Below are 23,170 nucleotides of genomic sequence, written 5' to 3'. Positions count from 1 at the left end.
TTGTCCATATGGCTGGAAGAGAGAACAAGGATGCTGTTTCTCTTGAGTTGGAGCAGGGAAGGGATGCTGTCCTATGAGCTCCACACTAGGGCAGGGATGCTGTCCTAAGTGTTGTGAGGCAGTGCAGAGTTTCTGCACTAAAGTTTCTCTGGGAGGGTTGGAGGGATGCTCCATGTTAACTAAAATGGTGCTCTTTTTCTCACCAATGTTAGTTATCCCACAGAGAGGTACTTCTACCTCAGGGAGTCCAGCTTTGCCAGCTGATGATTCCCTTGGAACAGGTGCCACCCCAGGAGAGGTTTCTCCCACCACAGGAATGGTATCCTGAATGGTAGGGTGGTTAGGGGATAATGTGATACCCTTTTTACCTGTTGATGGAGAGGGATCCTGAGTTTTCAGGCCTTCTCTCCTTTGCTTTTTCATTTCAGTAGAAATGAGAGGGAACAATTCCTCAGGGATGCCCAGCATGGCTGCATGGGCATAAAACTCTACATCAGCCCAGCCTGAGGCCTCTAGGTCATTACCTAAGAGACAGTCTACAGGTAAGCTAGGTGATACCACCACCTGCTTAGGGCCAGTAACTCCACCCCAACTAAACTGAATTAAAGCTAAGGGGAGAAACTTAGTGGAGTGATGGACACCAATAATCTTATACTGTTGTCCAATCATGTGTTGATCAGGGTGCACTAGGTTTTCAGTCACCAAAGTGAAACTGGCACCTGTGTCCCTGTAGGCCAAGGCCTCAACACCATTTATTGAAACTGTCTGCCTGTACTTATTCATTGTAAGGGGACAAGCAGCCAGTGTGGCAAGGCCAATGCCACTAGGTGTGACAGAAACTGTCTTGGGAGTGACTACCCCAGTTTCTACTATGGACCCATAAGTGAACCCAACTACACCCTTAACTTGACTGTTGCCAGCAGTCCCACCACTAGTACCACTACTGCTAGGGGCACTAGAGCTTGAGGTATTAGTGGTGGTAGGCTCAGGGGGTTTACCTGGACAGGACTTATCCCCTGGCCTATGGCCTCTATTTTTACACACAAAGCACCAAGGCTTTTTAAATTGTGTAGGTTGAGAAGAAGAGGAAGAATTTGTTTTATCCCCACCCAGTGAAGAGTGTTTAAGATTTGAAGTGGGATCTTTGGTTTTACCTTTATCCCCATGCTTATCTTGAGATTTTGCACCATCTTTCTTCTTAGTGTTCTCTTTGTCACCCCCTGTATGAGCTTTTCTGTTCACCCTTGTTCTGACCCATTTGTCTGCCTTCTTTCCCAATTCTTGGGGAGAGGTCAGATGAGAGTCTACCAGGTACTGGTGCAACAAATCAGACACACAATTATTAAGAATATGCTCTCTCAGGATCAAGTTATACAGGCTGTCATAATCAGTAACTTTACTGCCATGTAACCACCCCTCCAAGGCCTTCACTGAATGGTCAATGAAATCAACCCAGTCTTGTGAAGACTCCTTTTTGGTCTCTCTGAACTTTATCCTGTATTGTTCAGTGGTTAAGCCATAACCGTCCAGGAGTGCATTCTTAAGAACTTGGAAATTATTGGCATCACTTTCTTTCACAGTAAGGAGCCTATCCCTACCTTTTCCACTAAATGATAGCCATAGGATAGCAGCCCACTGCCTTTGAGGGACATCCTGTACAACACAGGCCCTCTCAAGTGCAGCAAACCACTTGTTAATGTCATCCCCCTCCTTATAAGGGGGAACTATCTTGTGCAGATTCCTGGAATCATGCTCTTTTACAGGATGACTATGGGGAATACTGCTGCTGCCACCATGGGTTTCAAAACCCAACTTCTGTCTTTCCTTCTCTAATTCAAAAGACTGTCTATCCAAATCCAGCTGTTGCTTTTTAAGCTTCAGTCTGGTTTGTTCCACCCTCAACTTATTGAGTTCCCTATCTAACATTCTGTCATCAGGGTTGGTGGGAGGGACATTCCTAGATACAGAGGTATGATGGGAATGAACAGAAGGAGACCTGTCCCTTACAGAAGCCATTCTAACAGCTTGGCTTACAGAAACATCACTACCAGTATGGTGAGAATAAATGCTTTTGCTATGATGTGAGACAACACTATTTGTATGGTGTGGCTCATCATCATTACCAACTATGCTAGACTGTCTAGTAATGGGCAGGCTAGGAAGTTTCTTTCCTGAATCTTTTCCTGGGGGAGTCCCTGAATCAGATTGGGAACTATTAGGTACTTTTTCAACAGATGAGGCACTTATTGCCTTATCTTGTTCTCTAAGCATGTTAACTAACAATTCCAAGGAAGGATTCTTCCCTACACTCAAACCTCTCTCTACACAGAGACTCCTTGCTCTTTTCCAGCTAAGGTTTTCATATGCAAGTTTGGACAGATCAACATTTTGGCCTGTGCCAGACATTTTTAGAGAGAGTTAAAGTGATAGAAAAAGAGAAAAAAGTTTTCAGAACTTTTTGGAAAGACAGAAAAAACTTTTTAAACTTTTAAGAACTTTTTGAAAGTTTAGAAGTACTTTTCAGCACTTAGAAAACAGTGAAAAGAGGAAATGCAAAACTTTTTAGCTATGTGTACATACACTGAACTTGTTTTGTATATTTTTCCCTTATGAAAAGTACAATGACAAGAGTGGTAAGTAGTTTCAAAGCACTTATCCCACCGCTGCACAACCAATGTAGGAGGCTGGACTGGCTTGTAGTGAGTACCAAGGGGTACTTACACCTTGCACCAGGCCCAGTTATCCCTTATTAGTGTATAGGGTGTCTAGCAGCATAGGCTGATAGATAATGGTAGCTTAGCAGAGCAGTTTAGGCTGAACTAGGAGACGTGTGAAGCTACTACAGTACCACAAGTGTCACTTGCACAATATCATAAGAAGACACAATACACAGTTATACTAAAAATAAAGGTACTTTATTTTTATGACAATATGCCAAAGTATCTCAGAGTGTACCCTCAGAGTGAGGATAGCAAATATACACAAGTTATATGTACACAGTACTAAAAATATGCAGTATAGTCTTAGAAAACAGTGCAAACAATGTATAGTTACAATAGGATGCAATGGAGACACATAGGGATAGGGGCAACACAAACCATATACTCCAAAAGTGAAATGCGAACCACGAATGGACCCCAAACCTATGTGACCTTGTAGAGGGTCGCTGGGACTATTAGAAAATAGTGAGAGTTAGAAAACTAGCCCTCCCCAAGACCCTGAAAAGTGAGTGCAAAGTGCACTGAAGTTCCCCAGAAGACAAAGAAGTCGTAATAGAGGAATAATGCAGGAAAGACACAAACCACCAATGCAACAACTGTGGATTTCCAATCTAGGGTACCTGTGGAACAAGGGGACCAAGTCCAAAAGTCACAAGCAAGTCGGAGATGGGCAGATGCCCAGGAAATGCCAGCTGTGGGTGCAAAGAAGCTTCGACTGGACAGAAGAAGCTGCGGTTTCTGCAGGAACGAAAAGGGCTAGAGACTTCCCCTTTGGTGGACGGATCCCTCTCACCTTGGAGAGTTGAGCAAAAGTATTTTCCCGCCGAAAGGATGCCAACAAGCCTTGCTAGCTGCAAATCGTGTGGTTGGCGTTTTTGGAAGCTGCTGAGGCCCAGAAGGGACCAGGAGGTCACAAATTAGACTTGGTGAGAGAGGGGACGTCGCTCAAGACAAGGAGCCCTCTCTGAAGCAGGTAGCACCTGGAGAAGTGCAAGAAACAGGCACTACGAGGATGCGTGAAACAGTGCTTGCCGAAGTTGCACAAAGGAGTCCCACGTCGCCGGAGACCAACTTAGGAAGTCGTGCAATGCAGGTTAGAGTGCCGTGGAACCAGGCTTGGCTGTGCACAAAGGATTTCCGCCGGAAGTGCACAGGGGCCGGAGAAGTTGCAAAAGTCACGGTTACCAACAATGCAGTCTGGAGTGGGGAGGAAAGGACTTACCTCCACCAAACTCGGACTGAAGAGTCACTGGACTGTGGGAGTCACTTGGACAGAGTTGCTGGATTCAAGGGACCTCGCTCGTCATGCTGAGAGGAGACCCAAGGGACCGGTAATGCAGCTTTTTGGTGCCTGCGGTTGCAGGGGGAAGATTCCGTCGACCCACGGGAGATTTCTTCGGAGCTTCTGGTGCAGAGAGGAGGCAGGCTACCCCCACAGCATGCACGAGCAGGAAAACAGTCGAGAAGGCTGCAGGATCAGCGTTACAGAGTTGCAGTAGTCGTCTTTTGCTACTTTGTTGCAGGTTTGTAGGCTTCCAGCGCGGTCAGCAGTCGGTTCCTTATCAGAAGGTGAAGAGAGAGATGCAGAGGAACTCGGATGAGCTCTTGCATTCGTTATCTAAAGTTTCCCCAGAGACAGAGACCCTAAATAGCCAGAAAATAGGGTTTGGCTACCTAGGAGAGAGGATAGGCTACTAACACCTGAAGGAGCCTATCAGCAGGAGTCTCTGACGTCACCTGGTGGCACTGGCCACTCAGAGCAGTCCAGTGTGCCAGCAGCACCTCTGTTTCCAAGATGGCAGAGGTCTGGAGCACACTGGAGGAGCTCTGGACACCTCCCAGGGGAGGTGCAGGTCAGGGGAGTGGTCACTCCCCTTTCCTTTGTCCAGTTTCGCGCCAGAGCAGGGCTAAGGGGTCCCTGAACCGGTGTAGACTGGCTTATGCAGAAATGGGCACCAAATGTGCCCATGAAAGCATTTCCAGAGGCTGGGGGAGGCTACTCCTCCCCTGCCTTCACACCATTTTCCAAAGGGAGAGGGTGTAACACCCTCTCTCAGAGGAAGTCCTTTGTTCTGCCATCCTGGGACAAGCCTGGCTTGACCCCAGGAGGGCAGAAACCTGTCTGAGGGGTTGGCAGCAGCAGCAGCTGCAGTGAAACCCCAGGAAAGGCAGTTTGGCAGTACCAGGGTCTGTGCTACAGACCACTGGGATCATGGGATTGTGCCAACTATGCCAGGATGGCATAGAGGGGGCAATTCCATGATCCTAGACATGTTACATGGCCATATTCGGAGTTACCATTGTGAGGCTACATATAGGTAGTGACCTATATGTAGTGCACGCGTGTAATGGTGTCCCCGCACTCACAAAGTCCGGGGAATTGGCCCTGAACAATGTGGGGGCACCTTGGCTAGTGCCAGGGTGCCCTCACACTAAGTAACTTTGCACCTAACCTTTACCAGGTAAAGGTTAGACATATAGGTGACTTATAGGTTACTTAAGTGCAGTGTAAAATGGCTGTGAAATAACGTGGACGTTATTTCACTCAGGCTGCAGTGGCAGGCCTGTGTAAGAATTGTCAGAGCTCCCTATGGTTGGCAAAAGAAATGCTGCAGCCCATAGGGATCTCCTGGAACCCCAATACCCTGGGTACCTCAGTACTATATACTAGGGAATTATAAGGGTGTTCCAGTAAGCCAATGTAAATTGGTAAAATTGGTCACTAGCCTGTTAGTGACAATTTGAAAGATATGAGAGAGCATAACCACTGAGGTTCTGGTTAGCAGAGCCTCAGTGAGACATTTAAGCACCACACAGGGAACACATACATATAGGCCACAAACTTATGAGCACTGGGGTCCTGACTAGCAGGGTCCCAGTGACACATAACAAACATACTGAAAACATAGAGTTTTCACTATGAGCACTGGGCCCTAGCTAGCAGGATCCCAGTGAGACAGCGAAAACACGCTGACATACACTCACAAACAGGCCAAAAGTGGGGGTAACAAGGCTAGAAAGAGGATACTTTCTCACACTAGTTCAGCCTAAGCTGCTCTGCTAAGCTACCATTATCTATCAGCCTATGCTGCTAGACACCCTATACACTAATAAGGGATAACTGGGCCTGGTGCAAGGTGCAAGTACCCCTAGGTACTCACTACAAGCCAGTCCAGCCTCCTACACTTACTAGCAGATGTCCTGGAACTACAGCTGCGCTGAGCTGCTTGGCCTTCCTGGGTTATGGGGGATCCTTGGTTATGGGGCTCCTTGGTTATGGGGGCTCCTGGGTTATGGGGCTCCTTACTAGCAGATCTCCTGGAACTACAGCTGTGCGGAGCTGCTTGAAGCCTTACCTGGTTATGGGGGATCCTTGGTTATGGGGCTCCTTGATTATGGGGCTCCTTACTAGCAAGTCTCCGGGAACTACAGCTGTGCGGAGCTGCTTGGCCTTCCTGGGTTATGGGGCTCCTTGTTTATGGGGCTCCTGGGTTATGGTGGCTCCTGGGTTATGGGGCTCCTTACTAGCAGATCTCCTGGAACTACAGCTGATTGGAGCTGCTTGGGCTTCCTGGGTTATGGGGCTCCTTACTAGCTGATCTTCTGGAACTACAGCTGCTTGGAGCTGCTTGGGCTTCCTGGGTTATGGGGCTCCTTGGTTATGGGGCTCCTTACTAGCAGATCTCTTGGAACTACAGCTGCTTGGGGCTGCTTGGGCTTCCTGGGGTTTGGAGCTCCTTACAAGCAGATCTGCTGGAACCACAGCTGCATGGAGCTGCTAGGCCTTCCTGGGTTATGGGGCTCCTTACTAGCAGATCTGCTGGAACTACAGCTACGCAAAGCTGCTTGTCCGTCCTGGGTTATGGGGCTCCTTGATTATGGGGTTCCTTACTAGCAGATCTCCAGAAGGTCATCGGGGTCTCGGCTCTCTGGAGAGTCAGCGGATGGACATTTGCTTCTTCTATGTCTTGCTTTTGACGCCATCACATGGTATTCTGCTGTTTCAATGCTGTTCCTTTATTTTCCAACAATACTGCTTCTAAATCAGCTCACATGGAATCACCTCCGCGTCGATGCTTCTTGTAGAACACGTCACTGTCTGTAAATGCACTGATTGTGTCTTTTTCATCCCTGTGCCCAGGTCTTGTGTCGGCGGCTCCTGAAGGATTGGGTTTGCGTGAACCCAATGACCTCGCCTCTGCTCTGAAAAAGGTATGCATTTTGAGTTCCAATTTGACTTTAAAGATGTTCTTCTGCTGTTGAAGTGATGATCTCCATCCATGGTGAATGCACACGTGCTGAGCTGCTGCCGACCTGCGGGGCTCCTGGGGATGTCTGGGGGTGTGTGCGGGTGAGTCTTGGGGCTCCTGGGGATGTCTGGGGGTGTGTGAGGGGTAAGTCTTGGGGCTCCTGGGGATGTCTGGGGTGTGTGCAGGTGAGTCTTGGGGCTCCTGGGGATGTCTGGGGGTGTGTGAGGGGTAAGTCTTAGGGCTCCTGGGGATGTCTGAGGGTGTGTGCGGGTGAGTTTTGGGGTTCCTGGGGATGTCTGAGGGTGTGTGAGGGGTAAGTCTTGGGGCTCCTGGGGATGTCTGAGGGTGTGTGCGGGTGAGTTTTGGGGCTCCTGAAGATGTCTGGGGGTGTGTGAAGGGTAAGTCTTGTGGCTCCTGGGGATGTCTGAGGGTGTGTGCGGGTGAGTTTTGGGGCTCCTGAGGATGTCTGGGGGTGTGTGCGGGTGAGTCTTGGGGCTCCTGGGGATGTCTGGGGATGTGTGCGAGGTGAGTCTTGCACAAACGGCCTCAGCACAAGAGTCCTGCATCAGGAGGCTCTGGAGCTACTGGCAGCTCGCCCCTACTTGAAGGAACTTTGAGATAGTATATACAGAGCCAACTTCCGACAGAGGGTGAGGGTGATTGTGTCCAAGAGAAAAAGAGGACCTTGCAACTAGAACTGATAAGGTAATGCCAGAGAAGCTAGAGGACATGGCAATAACATCTGCTCATACATGTTAAAAAGAAGCAGGACATTGGTGATGGGTGAGAAAAGGCACCGAACAGCTTCTTTGGTTGTGTGATCCTTATTGCATTCCCTAGACAACTCTTCCATCTGCATGATGGAATACATGCTGGTCCAGCTTGTTCTAGATGGATCTGTTGTTGTTTTCACTATGCCACCTTCCAGGGAAGCTTGAAACATTCAAAAGGCAATTATTATGATCAACTTAAATGGTGCTGACAGATGGTAGAATGACAGGCTCACATGGAATATGGCTTGTGACCTTTCTCAAACATATTTAGGGGCATATTTATACTTATTGCCACAAAACTGCTCTAATGCAGTTTTGCGGCAAAAAGTTTAGCTCCAGCTTGCATCACTCTACAACGCCAGCAGGGCGGCGTATTTATAGAATGGCGCAAGCGGGCTCTAAGCTAGTGTCTAAAAAAAACACGGTAGCCATGTGGGGATAACGGTTTGGGGTGAGGGGGTTGTGCACCCAAAAATGATGTTTGGCTGGTTGTGGCAAAATAAATGCCGCCAGCCAGCCTTGCATCATTTCTAGACACACAACCATCCAAAAGCATGACTCCTGTTTTAGAAAAGATAGGAGCCATGCCCACCACCCCAATGGCGAGCACAGGGGACCCTTGTTAGGACCCCAATGGTTACCTATACTTACCCTACTTACCTGGGATGGCGTCCCCCATTCCATGGCATTCCTCTGGTGTGGGTAAGCGTGTTCCTGGAGTTTTGGGTTGGCACCTGTGGGTTCTTTTAATGGTGTTTGACCATGGAAATGGGTCCACATGTCCCCTAACGGCTGGTCTGACCCAAGCATTAAATAATGGCACTAAGTAAGCTTAACCCCATTATTTGGGGCCGCATCCCAGCCATGCGTCATCTTTGCACAGGGGGACAAATATGGCGCTATAGGGATAGTCCCTTTTTTTGGATGGGAACGCCTACCTTGCATCTCATTGACGCAAGGTAGGTTCACTGATCCAAAACATGGTGCAAACTCCTATATTTTGAGGCTAGATGTGTCTAGTGTCAACCTATAAATATGGAGTTAAGTTTGCACCGCATTTGCGTCAAATAAATGACGCACAAACGGTGCAAACAAAGTATAAATATGCCCCCCAGTGCTCAACAGGACGAGAGTAGGGGAGCAGCCACTCTGCTATGTTCAGCACTTTAAGATCCATCACAATCTGGGTCATCAATGCAGAGAAGTAGATTTCAAGGACGTCACCTCAGAGGAGACTTAAGGCAGCGATGTAAGTGGCTCAACTTTCAGAACAACATCTAAGTACAAATGCTGGAATAGTTGACTCTGTGGTCTACTTAGAGCTCTGTAACTCCTGCGATGGCACCGTTCATCTGCAGTGAAATGAGGCCTCCAGTTTAGGAATTGGAGTTCCAAGGTTGTTGAGCACGAGGATTGCCAGGTCACAGAAATGTGCCAGGGCAGCTGCCAGGAGAAGGTGGAAGAGAGAAGCAGCTGAACCGAGTAACAGAGATGTCTCACCTCTGACCTCCTCCACGGGGGGCACACCTGACTGGCCCTTCACATGGATGTGTGGCCTCTGACCGCCTCCACTGTTGGGGCACACCTGACTGGCCCCTCACATGGATGTGTGGCCTCTGACCTCCTCCAAGGGGGGGGGTGGACACACCTGACTGGCCCCTCACATGGGTGTGTGGCCTCTGACCTCCTCCACGGGGGTGCACACCTGACTGGCCCCTCACATGGATGTGTGGCCTCTGACCTCCTCCACGGGGGGCACCTGACTAGCCTCTCACATGGATGTCTGGCCTCTGACCCCCTCCACGGGGGGGGCACACCTGACTGGCCCTTCACATGGATGTGTGGCCTCTGACCCCCTCCACGGGGGGGCACACCTGACTGGCCCTTCACATGGATGTGTGGCCTCTGACCTCCTCCACGGGGGGTGAACACACCTGACTGGCACTTCACATGGATGTGTGGCCTCGGACCTCCCCCACCGGGGAGGACACACTTGACTGGCCCCTCACATGGATGTGTGGCCTCTGACCTCCTCCACCGGGGGGGCACACCTGTCTGGCCCCTCTGCAATGCACGTGGGAATTACAAATCAAAACAAGCAGACGGTCTGCCACCTCGTTGTGCCCTCTGTCATTGGCACAGAATCTGGTGAGTGAAAGGCAAAGCTGTGTAAGTGCCAGTGATGTGTCACACTTCAGTGATTGAACAGAAGAACTGTTGTTACAGTGTTTGGAGAGCTCTGCTAAGCGATTTGTTTCATTCTTTTGTAGCTGAAGATTTCCCTGGACATAGTAGTGAGGATAGGGGAGAACCGTTTAGCCGTTGGAGAACAAGTAAGTTATTTATTTACTTCTATTCACTTACAACCTGAAGCCTCATTGGAGACGCTGCCTCAGATCGTAGTGATGACTTGAAATGTAGTGTTCAGTGGACGAGAAATACACATCATGGATGGGGCGTCCAGATCTGAGGGCACTTTATACTTGGAACAAGCTGAAGGTCTGACTTAGAGTTGCACAGATTGCTGCCTCCACCCCCATCACCCCCAGGCGCAGAAGATCCCTCCCTATGGAGAGGCCCCCTGTCTGGGTGGGGATCTCTTTTGCTAAAAATGCTGACGCTGCTGTAGCAGAAGACCATTTGGCAAAACCCAGTCTTGTGAGGCTGCTCTGGTTTGGCAACTTCCTAGCATTTTTTTTTTAGCAGAAAACTAAGAGAACTAATACAGAGAACTAATGATTGACTCAGTGCTTAATTTGAGCTGGTGGCTTCCTGTGGGGGGGCACAGCACTTATTTTTGAGGGCCGGTACTTATTTTTCTGCGTCAGACATTTATGGTGAGCAAAAGATGCAAGTGGGAACCACAGAGGAAGAGAAAAACGAAAGAGCCTCACAAAGGGAGAAAGCTGCAAGAGTGAGCTGAAGGGGCAGGAAGTGGCTGTAAATGGATTAAAGAGGCCTGAGGTGGCGTTAGGATTATACTGCCTCAGTAGTCTTGCACTTTTAATTGCAGCAACCACGTGTTCCAAAGGAAGGCTTTGGGCACCAGCACGTTTTTACAAATTAAGCACTAGATTGACTGCTGAATTGATCCTCTGGCATCAAGCACTTCTGGCAAATCGTTGCCTGGCTTTACTTTGCCCCAGGGAGGTGTTCCATAGTTGGTACATAGGTGTTCCCAAGCATCCACCCATGAATCTTGACATATTCCCAGATGCACCATTAGTGGTAGACCTGGGAATGCGTAAAAATGAACAAGAGTTCTTCCTGCAGAATTTCTAGTGTCATAGTAGCACCTTTTCTGTAGATAAACATGCCTGCTTCGAAATTTCTTCAAGTGTTTGTTAAAAGAGTAACTGTCCTGCAGATCTGGCGTAAGACGTATGTGGTCGATTACTGCTTTATGTACATGGAGGACATAGTGCTGCTCTATCGAAGCTGCTCTATCGAAGCAATGTGCCTGGAGTCAGATACACACCGCCAGTCGTTGAGCAGCTGTGCAGATCAGTTCTTCTGCTTTGTCATATAAGGGAGGTCATGATTCTGAGTACTCAGAAGTCGGTGGACCACTATGTGTGGAATGAAAGAGGTTGGTACCAAGGTCTATGGTATCACTCAAAGATCTTTATCAACAATAGGCCAGAAAGCAGGTTTATCACATCCTGCTATGACCTCCCTGTCTCAGTGTCTACTGCAAGCTGCCAGCCGAGCATAGCTTTCTGCTTTTGGGGAATTATTGTGTTTGCTTTAGTTTAGTTTTGATACTTGTAAAGTGCAATCTACACCCTAACTAGGGAATATAGATGCTGAAAACCAAAAGTCACTCAACAGCTCCAGTTGAACAGGCTTGAAAAAGTGACCGCAGGACTAGAGACCCCAGGGCACTGGGGGGCTGGACACCACCAGTCTTCAGCAGTTTTCTGAATTTCATCATATATGGTGGCATGTAATTCCATTAAAGGGCTGGAGTTATAGATAAAGGGCCTGCTACTCGTGGTCGTTGGACTTAAATTTAGAATTCTCAAATAGACACTTGTTTTTAGGCCTTAATGGGTGACCAGAGGAGTACGTGTAAAATCTGTGTTGGAATAGGACTGTTCAGGAGTAAAAGTAGCTTTGATGCCATAACATTTGTTTAAATAAGTTTAAGGGCCTAATTAAACATTTTGCAGTTGGGCTGTCCTCCGCCAGGGTGATGGAGTAAATCCCTCCGTGTCTCTTGGGGTGGTCCCAGCGGCCACATTTTGAAACGTCTCTGGACCTTTCAAGGATTGACAGGAACCGCCAAGGTGGTCACTGCAATGCACTGTAATGTTGTTGTACGTCTCCGGCAGACATGAAGGATCTGTGTGATAAAAGTTATTTTTTTTCATAAATAAAACCTCAAAGAGGGATTTCCATTGTTGAAAATAAAAACAAAACAATGCCCTACCTTACCTGCCATGGCCAGGGGAGCATTTTTCAGTTTTCACTGTCACTTACAGCAAGGGTTTTCCTGTGGGTGACTGGCAGGGAAAACTAACCTGCATGTCCGCCCTTCTGAATGATGTGGGCGCACATACATGTGAACCTCCAACAGGCCTTACTCCTTCGGGCCATCAGAAGGGCGTCACCACGACGGAACAGCAGTAGTCTCTGTTGTGGTTGCACCATAGATCTGCCCGCATTTAAATCGGATGAGTAGACCATTATGTTAGAGGAAGGGTCCTCCCTCGCCATTGCCGCCAATATACATGTGAACCTCCAACATGCCTTACTCCTTCAGGCCTTCAGAAGGGCGTCACCGCGACGGAGGTGTAGTAGTCTCTGTTGTGGTTCCACCATAGATATGCCCGCATTTAAATCGGATGAGTAGACCATTATGTTAGAGGAAAGGGTCCTCCCTCGCCATTGCCTCCAATATAGGAATTAGGCCCAAAGGCTTTCACTGCAGGTGATGCAGCGAGGGCTGGTCAGAGATGGTTCCTTTGATGAAAGACAAGGGCTGGTCCTGCAGCGTGATCTTGAATGTGTTCTCATGGAACAAGACTGCTGGAAGGTCAAGGCGGGCTGTAATCCAAGTGAGCTGACAAAAAGCGTTCTTAATTTGAAACTTGTGAAGGAATGGAAAAAGCTCTGAAAACATTTTAGAGAACTCAGTTGGAGTAAACAAGATTTTTCGGCTGAAGGACTCTGATCTACCATAGTAGTGGAGGAAGCAACCTTTACATTCAGATCTTTCACAGCTGCCATGGAGGTGGACGTAGGGCCCAGGGTGGGTGGGCCAAGACGATAGTTATGTAAACAGTGAGGGGTTAGTACCACAAAAGATTTATGTCTGGTCCCCATGAAGCCGGGGATGGTTTGAACTCATCCAAAGCTGAACCTTGGGGAGGCAATCATACATGCGAGCCACCATTGACTGGACATCGTGGGCCAGGTTCCAAGTGGTTTGTGTATCATCCGCAGAAAGAAATAGACGGAACCAAAATATTGTTTTTGCTGGTGGGGAGGGACACACTTCTTACACCAGCTCCACAGGATAGAGATGTCTATGCACCCATGAAAGCTGTTTTACTGGCCAAGTTTGTGCTGACCCCTGAGAAATACCATCAGAGGTTTAGGGACAGCACCAAACTTCCCACACAAGCTTGGGTAGATTGTTATGATTTCTCCAATAAGGCACTGGATGGATGGGTGCGGGGCAGCAAAGTAGATGATTACAAAGGGTTATATGACTTGATTCTGAGAGAGCATATGCTCAGTATTTCTTCCACAGAGTTGTGCCAGCACTTGGTAGATAGTAAGCTGACTGATCCCAGGAAGCTTGCTGAGGAGTTGGACCTCTGGGTTAGTACCAGAGAGTCTAATAAGGCATCTGGGGGGGACACCCACAAAGGTGGTCAGGGTTCCCAACAGAAGAAAGAGGGGGGAGAAAAACTTAAAGAAAAGGAGTTCTCAAAAGGCCCCCCAAACAATTCCCAAGGGGGAGGTAACCATTCCTCTTCTAGATTTGGGAAGAAACCAGGGTTCTTTGACAGAAAGTTAGGGAAGTTCATCCCCAAATGCTTAGACTGCTACCAGCATGGACACTCTAACGGCGACCCCCAGTGTTCCAAAAGAGCAGAGTCCACCACTGGACAGACACTTGGGTCGGCTAGTGTATCGCTCCGGGGGGGAGATAGTCCCAGTTAGCTTTGGGGAGCAGGCAGAGGTTTCCCTAGTGTCCCTGGGGAAAAGAGAGATGGTGTCTAAAGCCCACATGCCGGCAAATACTTCCAAGTATAGGCAGTGGGTCACCATTGATGGGCAAAGGGTAGAGGCTCTGCGTGACACAGGAGCCAGTATGACAACTGTCAAGAGTCAGCTGGTGTCAGCAGAGCAGATAGTCCCTAATAAATTCCACCCGGTCATAGTCTATGACAATCGTGAGAGTCACCGACCGGTGGCTCTGGTTCCCTTTGAGTGGGGGGGGTCTGTTACTCTGAAAGTAGCTGTGAGTCCTGCCATGCCTGTAGATTGTTTGTTAGGCAATGATCTTGAGCACACTACCTGGAAGGAGGTAGGGCTCAGATCCCGGCTGGAGATGTTAGGTTTGCCTGAGTGGTCTGCATCACCAGAAGGTCCATGGCTGCCCGTGGAGGGAGTCAAGGGCGTCTGGAGCCTGGAACAATGGCCCAGACAGCTGCAAAGAGGAAGGGAAAGAGGCGTGGGAAACCCGCCTCAGATGTTCCAAAGGTGGTAGACGGGGCCCCTGAGGAGGAGGAGGCCCATGAGCCAACTGGAGAGCACATAGCTGACCTGGGCAGCCTGCCTGAACTTGCTGGCTGGCAAGTAGAGGGTGGGCCAACCAGGGCAGAGTTCTGCAAGGCGCAGAATGAATTCCCCATCCTTGAGGGTCTGAGGTGACAGGCCACAGCCCAAGCAGCTGGTGAAGCCTCTGGCACTCACCGTTTCTACTGGGAGAATGATCTCCTTTACAGTGAGCCTAAGGTTCTGGGCCCTGGGCCCTGGGGCAGCACGTGTGCTGGTGGCCCCCCAGTGTTACTGAGCCTTCCTACTGGGTCTGGCTCACGACATTCCCTTGGCAGGACATCAGGGCCAAGTCAAGACCTTTGACAGGCTTGTCACCCACTTCCATTGGCCTAGAATGAGGGTAGCCTCAGATAATTTCGACAGAGCCTCCCTCACCAGCCAGGCTAGTGGGAAGACAGGGAAAAAGCTTAAAGCTCCCCTGATCCCACTCCCTGTCGTTTGCACCCCCTTTGAAAGGGTGGGCATCGACATTGTTGGTCCCTTGGACCCCAAAACTGCCTTGGGCAAGAGATTTATCCTCGTTTTGGTGGACCATGCCACCCGCTATCCAAAGGCAATCCCTCTGAGAACAGTGACTGCACCGGTGGTGACCTGAGCCCTACTGGGAATATTTCCCCGTATGAGATTCCCTAAGGAAGTTGTGTCTGACAGAGGCACAAACTGCATACATGAAGTCCATGTAGGATGAGTGTGGGGTGACGTACCAGTTTACCTCCCCTTATCAACCTCAATCCAATGGGTTTGTTGAGAGATTCAACAAGACCCTTAAAGGCATGATCAATGGCTTAACTGAAGCCATGAGGTGTGAGTGGGACATCATCTTGCCATGCCTGCTGTTTCCTTATAGGGGGGTGCCCCAGAAAGGGGCGGGGTTCAGCCCCTTTGAACTTCTCTATGGTCACCCTGTCAGGAGCAGCCACTCTGCTATGTTCAGCACTTTAAGATCCATCACAATCTGGGTCATCAATGCAGAGAAGTAGATTTCAAGGACGTCACCTAAGAGGAGACTTAAGGCAGCGATGTAAGTGGCTCAACTTTCAGAACAACATCTAAGTACAAATGCTGGAATAGTTGACTCTGTGGTCTGCTTAGAGCTCTGTAACTCCTGCGATGGCACCGTTCATCTGCAGTGAAATGAGGCCTCCAGTTTAGGAATTAGAGTTCCAAGGATGTGGAGAACGAAGATTGCCAGGTCACAGAAATGTGCCAGGGCAGCTGCAAGGAGAAGGTGGAAGAGAGAAGCAGCTGAACCGAGTAACAGAGATGTCTGACCTCTGACCTCCTCCACGGGGGGAGCACACCTGACTGGCCCCTCACATGGATGTGTGGCCTCTGACCTCCTCCTCGGGGGGCACACCTCACTGGCCCCTCACATGGATGTGTGGCCTCTGACCTCCTCCACCGGTGGGGGGGTGGACACACCTGACTGGTCCCTCACATGGATGTGTGGCCTCTGACCTCGTCCATCGGGGGGGGCACACCTGACTGGCCCCTCACATGGATGTGTGGCCTCTGATCTCCTCCACCGGAGGGGGTGGACACGCCTGACTGGCCCCTCACATGGATGTCTGACTTCCTCCACGGGGGGGCACACCTGACTGGCCCTTCACATGGATGTCTGGCCTCTGATCTCCTCCACGGGGGGGCACCCGACTGGCCCCTCACATGGATGTCTGGCCTCTGACCTCCTCCACGGGGGGCACACCTGACTGGCCCTTCACATGGATGTCTGGCCTCTGACCTCCTCCACGGGGGGACACACCTGACTGGCCCCTCACATGGATGTGTGGCCTCTGACCTCCTCCACGGGGGGGTGGACACACCGGACTGGTCCCTCACATGGGTGTGTGGCCTCTGACCTCCTCCACGGGGGGGCACACCTGTCTGGCCCCTCACAAGGATGTGTGGCCTCTGACCTCCTCCAAGGGGGGGCACCTGACTGGCACCTCACATGGATGTCTGGCCTCTGACCTCCTCCACGGGGGGCACACCTGACTGGCCCTTCACATGGATGTGTGGCCTCTGACCTCCTCCACGGGGGCACACCTGACTGGCCCCTCACATGGATGTGTGGCTCTGACCTCCTCCACGGGGAGGTGGACACACCTGACTGGCGCCTCACATGGGTGTGTGGCCTCTGACCTCCTCCAACGGTGGGGGGCACACCTGACTGGCCCCTCACATGGATGTGTGGCCTCTGACCTCCTCCACCGGGGGGAGGTGGAGGCACCTGACTGGCCCCTCACATGGATGTCTGACCTCTGACCTCCGCCACAGGGTGGACACACCTGACTGGCCCCTCACATGGATGTGTGGCCTCTGACCTCCTCCAACGGTGGGGGGCACACCTGACTGGCCCCTCACATGGATGTGTGGCCTCTGACCTCCTCCACCGGGGGGAGGTGGAGGCACCTGACTGGCCCCTCACATGGATGTCTGACCTCTGACCTCCGCCACAGGGGGGGCACACCTGACTGGCCCTTCACATGGATGTCTGGCCTCTGACCTCCTCCACGGGGGGGCACACCTGACTGGCCCTTCACATGGATGTCTGGCCTCTGACCTCCTCCACGGAGGGGGCACCTGACTGGCCCCTCACATGGATGTCTGGCCTCTGACCTCCTCCACGGGGGGGCACACCTGACTGGCCCTTCACATGGATGTGTGGCCTCTGACCTCCTCCATGGGGGGGCACACCTGACTGGCCCCTCACATGGATGTGTGGCCTCTGACCTCCTCCACGGGGGGTGGACACACCTGACTGGGCCCTCACATGGGTGTGTGGCCTCTGACCTCCTCCACGCGGGGCACCTGACTGGCCCCTCACATGGATGTATGGCATCTGACCTCCTCCACGGGGGGCACACCTGACTGGCCCTTCACATGGATGTGTGGCCTCTGACATCCTCCACGGGGGGCACACCTGACTGCCCCCTCACATTTATGTGTGGCCTCTGACCTCCTCCACGGTGGGGTGGACACACCTCACTGGCCCCTCACATGGGTGTGTGGCCTCGGACCTCCTACACCGGGGGGGACACACCTGACTGGCCCTTCACATGGATGTGTGGCCTCTGACCTCCTCCACAGGGGGGGAACACCTGACTGGCCCTTCACATGGATGTCTGGCCTCTGACCTCCTCCACGGGGGGGCACCTGACTGCCCCCTCACATAGATGTCTGGCCTCTGACCTCCTCCACCGGGGGGAGATACACCTGACTGGCCCCTCACATGGATGTGTGGCCTCTGACCTCCTCCACGGGGGGGGCACACCTGACTGGCCCCTCACATGGATATGTGGCCTCTGACCTCCTCCACGGGGGTGGACACACCTGACTGACCCTCACATGGATGTCTGGCCTCTGACCTCCTCCACCGGGGGGGGGGGAACACACCTGACTGGCCCCTCACATGGATGTGTGGCCTCTGACCTCCTCCATGTGGGGGGGGAGACACCTGACTGGCCCCTCACATGGATGTGTGCTGGTAATCTGTGAGTTGACCCGAAGTGAAGAAGGGCGGGGTCAGAGGGCACAGTTACAAGTGCCACCGGGCAATGGCAGAAGGGCATGAGGATTCCTACTGCAATGCAAGTGAGAATTACAAATCAAAACCACCAGACGGTCTGCCACCTCGTTGTGCCCTCTGTCATTGGCACAGAATGTGGTGAGTGAAAGGCAAAGCTGTGTAAGTGCCAGTGATGTGTCACACTTCAGTGATTGAACAGAGGAACTGTTGTTACAGTGTTTGGAGAGCTCTTCTAAGCGCTTTGTTTCATTCTTTTGTAGCTGAAGATTTCCCTGGACATAGTAGTTAAAATAGGGGAGAACCGTTTAGCCGTTGGAGAACAAGTACGTTTTTTATTTACTTCTATTTACTTACAACCTGAAGCCTCATTGGAGACGCTGCCTCAGATCGTAGTGATGACTTGAAATGTAGTGTTTAGTGGACGAGAAATACACATCATGGATGGGGCGTCCAGATCTGAGGGCACTTTATACTTGGAACACGCTGAAGGTCTGACTTAGAGTTGCACAGATTGCTGCCTCCACCCCCATCACCCCCAGGCGCAGAAGATCCCTCCCTATGGAGAGGCCCCCTGTCTGGGTGGGGATCTCTTTTGCTAAAAATGCTGACGCTGCTGTAGCAGAAGACCATTTGGCAAAACCCAGTCTTGTGAGGCTGCTCTGTTTTGGCAACTTCCTAGCATTTTTTTTTAGCAGAAAACTAAGAGAACTAATACAGAGAACTAATGATTGACTCAGTGCTTAATTTGAGCTGGTGGCTTCCGGTGGGGGGGCACGGCACTTATTTTTGAGTGCCGGTACTTATTTTTCTGCGTCAGACATTTATGGTGAGCAAAAGATGCAAGTGGGAACCACAGAGGTAGAGAAAAACGAAAGAGCCTCACAAAGGGAGAAAGCTGCAAGAGTGAGCTGAAGGGGCAGGAAGTGGCTGTAAATGGATTAAAGAGGCCTGAGGTGGCGTTAGGATTATACTGCCTCAGTAGTCTTGCACTTTTAATTGCAGCAACCACGTGTTCCAAAGGAAGGCTTTGGGCACCAGCACGTTTTTATTTACAAATTAAGCACTGGGTTGACTGCTGAATTGATCCTCTGGCATCATGCACGTCTGGCAAATCGTTGCCTGGCTTTACTTTGCCCCAGGGAGGTGTTCCATAGTTGGTACATAGGTGTTCCCAAGCATCCACCCATGAATCTTGACATATTCCCAGATGTACCATTAGTGGTAGACCTGGGAATGCGTAAAAATGAACAAGAGTTCTTCCTGCAGAATTTCTAGTGTCATAGTAGCACCTTTTCTGTAGATAAACATGCCTGCTTCGAAATTCCTTCAAGTGTTTGTTAAAAGAGTAACTGTCCTGCAGATCTGGCGTAAGACGTATGTGGTCGATAACTGCTTTATGTACATGGAGGACATAGTGCTGCTCTATTGAAGCAATGTGCCTGGAGTCAGATACACACCGCCAGTCGTTGAGCAGCTGTGCAGATCAGTTCTTCTGCTTTGTCATATAAGGGAGGTCATGATTCTGAGTTCTCAGAAGTCGGTGGACCACTATGTGTGGAATGAATGAGGTTGGTACCAAGGTCTATGCTATCACTCAAGGATCTCTATCAACAATAGGCCAGAAAGCAGGTTTATCACATCCTGCTATGATCTCCCTGTCTCAGTGTCTACTGCAAGCTGCCAGCCGAGCATAGCTTTCTGGTTTTGGGGAATTATTGTGTTTGCTTTAGTTTAGTTTTGATACTTGTAAAGTGCAATCTACACTCTAACTAGGGAATATAGATGCTGAAAACCAAAAGTCACTCAACAGCTCCAGTTGAACAGGCTTGAAAAAGTGACCGCAGGACTAGAGACCCCAGGGCACTGGGGGGCTGGACACCACCAGTCCACAGCAGTTTTCTGAATTTCATCATATATGGTGGCATGTAATTCCATTGAATGGCTGGAGTTATAGATAAAGGGCCTGCTACTCGTGGTCGTTGGACTTAAATTTAGAATTCTCAAATATACACTTGTTTTTAGGCCTTAATGGGTGACCAGAGGAGTGCGTGTAAAATCTGTGTTGGAATAGGACTGTTCAGGAGTAAAAGTAGCTTTGATACCAAAACATTTGTTTAAATAAGTTTAAGGGCCTAATTAAAATTTTTGCAGTTGGGCTGTCCTCCGCCAGGGTGATGGAGTAAATCCCTCCGTGTCTCTTGGGGGGGTCCCAGCGGCCACATTTTGAAATGCCTCTGGACCTTTCAAGGATTGACAGGAACCGCCAAGGTGGTCACTGCAATGCACTGTAATGTTGTTGTACGTCTCCGGCAGACATGAAGGATCTGTGTGGTAAAAGTTATTTTTTTTCATAAATAAAACCTCAAAGAGGGATTTCCATTGTTGAAAATAAAAACAAAACAATGCCCTACCTTACCTGCCATGGCGAGGGGAGCATTTTGCAGTTTTCACTGTCAGTTACAGCAAGGGTTTTCCTGTGGGTGACTGGCAGTGAAAACTAACCTGCATGTCCGCCCTTCTGAATGATGTGGGCGCACATACATGTGAACCTCCAACAGGCCTTACTCCTTCAGGCCATCAGAAGGGCGTCACCACGACAGAGGTGTAGTAGTCTCTGTTGTGGTTGCACCATAGATCTGCCCGCATTTAAATCGGATGAGTAGACCATTATGTTAGAGGAAAGGGTCCTCCCTCGCCATTGCCTTCATTATAGGAATTAGGCCCGAAGGCTTTCACTGCAGGCGATGCAGCGAGGGCTGGTCAGAGATGGTTCCTTTGATGAAAGACAAGGGCTGGTCCTGCAGCGTGATCTTGAATGTGTTCTCATGGAACAAGACTGCTGGAAGGTCAAGGCGGGCTGTAATCCAAGTGAGCTGACAAAAAGCGGTCTTAATTTGAAACTTGTGAAGGAATGGAAAAAGCTCTGAAAACATTTTAAAGAACTCAGTTGACGTAAACAAGATTTTTCTGCTAAAGGACTCTGATCTACCATAGTAGTGGAGGAAGCAACCTTTACATTCAGATCTTTCACAGCTGCCATGGAGGTGGATGTAGGGCCCAGGGTGGGTGGGCCAAGACAATAGTTATGTAAACAGTGAGGGGTTAGTACCACAAAAGATTTATGTCTGGTCCCCATGAAGCCGGGGATGGTTTGAACTCATCCAAAGCTGAACCTTGGGGAGGCAATCATACAGGCGAGCCACCATTGACTGGACATTGTGGGACAGGTTCCAAGTGGTTTGTGTATCATCCGCAGAAAGAAATAGACTGAACCAAAATATTGAATCAAATAAGCTAGCACGATCATGTAAGGGCTGAGCAAAGACTGTAACAAGATGGAACTTCGGGGAACACCATGAGCACAGAGTCTACTAGAGGATTCAAAATGTGGAAGTGTGCTTGTTAGACCTTACAGCCTTAGGGTAGTCACCCCGAACTTTTTGCCTGCCTCCCTCCACTTTGTAGACACTGTTTTTGCTGGTGGGGAGGGACACACTTCTTACACTTGCTCCACAGGATAGAGATGTCTATGCACCCATGAAAGCTGCTTCACTGGCCAAGTTTGGGCTGACCCCTCAGAAATACCGTTAGAGGTTTACGGACAGCACCCAACTTTCCACACAAGCTTGGGTAGATTGTTCTGATTTCTCCAATAAGGCACTGGTTGGATGGGTGCGGGCAGCACAGTAGATGATTACAAAGGGTTATATGACTTGATTATGGGAGAGCATATGCTCAGTATTTCTTTTACAGAGTTGTGCCACCACTTGGTAGATAGTAAGCTGACTGATCCCAGGAAGCTTGCTGAGGAGGCGGACCTCTGGGTTAGCACCAGAGTGTCCAACAAGGCATCTGGGGGGGACACCCACAAAGGTGGTCAGGGTTCCCAACAGAAGAAAGAAGGGGGAGAAAAACTTAAAGAAAAGGAGTTCTCAAAAGGCCCCCCAAACAATTCCCAAGGGGGGAGGTAACCATTCCTCTTCTAGATTTGGGAAGAAACCAGGGTTCTTTGACAGAAAGTTAGGGAAGTTCATCCCCAAATGCTTAGAGTGCTACCAGCATGGACACTCTAACGGCGACTCCCAGTGTTCCAAAAGAGCAGAGTCCACCACTGGACAGACACCTGGGTCGGCTAGTGTATTGCTCCGGGGGGGAGATAGTCCCAGTTAGCTTTGGGGAGCAGGCAGAGGTTTCCCTAGTGTCCCTGGGGGAAAGAGAGATGATGTCTAAAGCCCACATGCCGGCAAATACTTCCAAGTATAGGCAGTGGATCACCATTGATGGGCAAAGGGTGGAGGCTCTGCGTGACACAGGAGCCAGTATGACAACTGTCAAGAGTCAGCTGGTGTCAGCAGAGCAGATAGTCCCTAATAAATTTCACCCGGTCATAGTCGCTGACAATCGTGAGAGTCACCGACCGGTGGCTCTGGTTCTCTTTGAGTGGGGGGGGGGGTCTGTTACTCTGAAAGTAGCTGTGAGTCCTGCCATGCCTGTAGATTGTTTGTTAGGCAATGATCTTGAGCACACTACCTGGAAGGAGGTAGGGCTCAGATCCCGGCTGGAGATGTTAGGTTTGCCTGAGTGGTCTGCATCACCACAAGGTCCATGGCTGCCCGTGGAGGGAGTCAAGGGCGTCTGGAGCCTGGAACAATGGCCCAGACAGCTGCAAAGAGGAAGGGAAAGAGGCGTGGGAAACCCGCCTCAGATGTTCCAAAGGTGGTGGACGGGCCCCGGAGGAGGAGGCCTCTGAGCCAACTGGAGAGCACATAGCTGACCTGGGCAACCTGCCTGAACTTGCTGGCTGGCAAGTAGAAAGTGGGTCAACCAGGGCAGAGTTCTGCAAGGCGCAGAAGGAATGCCCCGCCCTTGAGGGTCTGAGGTGACAGGCCACAGCCCAAGCAGCTGGTGAAGCCTCTGGCACTCACTGTTTCTACTGGGAGAATGATCTCCTTTACAGTGAGCCAAAGGTTCTGGGCCCTGGGGAGGCACATGTGCTGGTGGCCCCCCAGTGTTACCGAGCCTTCCTACTGGGTCTGGGTCACGACATTCCCCTGGCAGGACATCCGGACCAAGACAAGACCTTTGACAGGCTTGTCATCCACT

General features: G+C 50.4%; 1 long non-coding RNA gene across 2 annotated transcripts in view; it reads left to right on the top strand.

Moving 5' to 3' along the window:
* LOC138257880 (uncharacterized) overlaps window positions 1-23,170 on the top strand; it is a 275,193-nt gene that overhangs the window by 220,362 nt on the left and 31,661 nt on the right. The window contains exons 3-4 of one of the 2 annotated variants that reach the window (XR_011198401.1): window positions 6,862-6,932; window positions 10,014-10,076. This is a non-coding gene — a long non-coding RNA (uncharacterized lncRNA). The remainder of the gene's footprint in view (window positions 1-6,861; window positions 6,933-10,013; window positions 10,077-23,170) is intronic. The other variant, XR_011198400.1, reaches the window with a different exon arrangement.

Source organism: Pleurodeles waltl, chromosome 2_1, assembly GCF_031143425.1.
Source record: "Pleurodeles waltl isolate 20211129_DDA chromosome 2_1, aPleWal1.hap1.20221129, whole genome shotgun sequence".
NCBI classification, from domain to species: Eukaryota; Metazoa; Chordata; class Amphibia; order Caudata; family Salamandridae; genus Pleurodeles; species Pleurodeles waltl.
The sequence above is the reverse complement of the archived record's forward strand: the minus strand, read 5'-3'. Positions and strand labels throughout refer to the sequence as shown.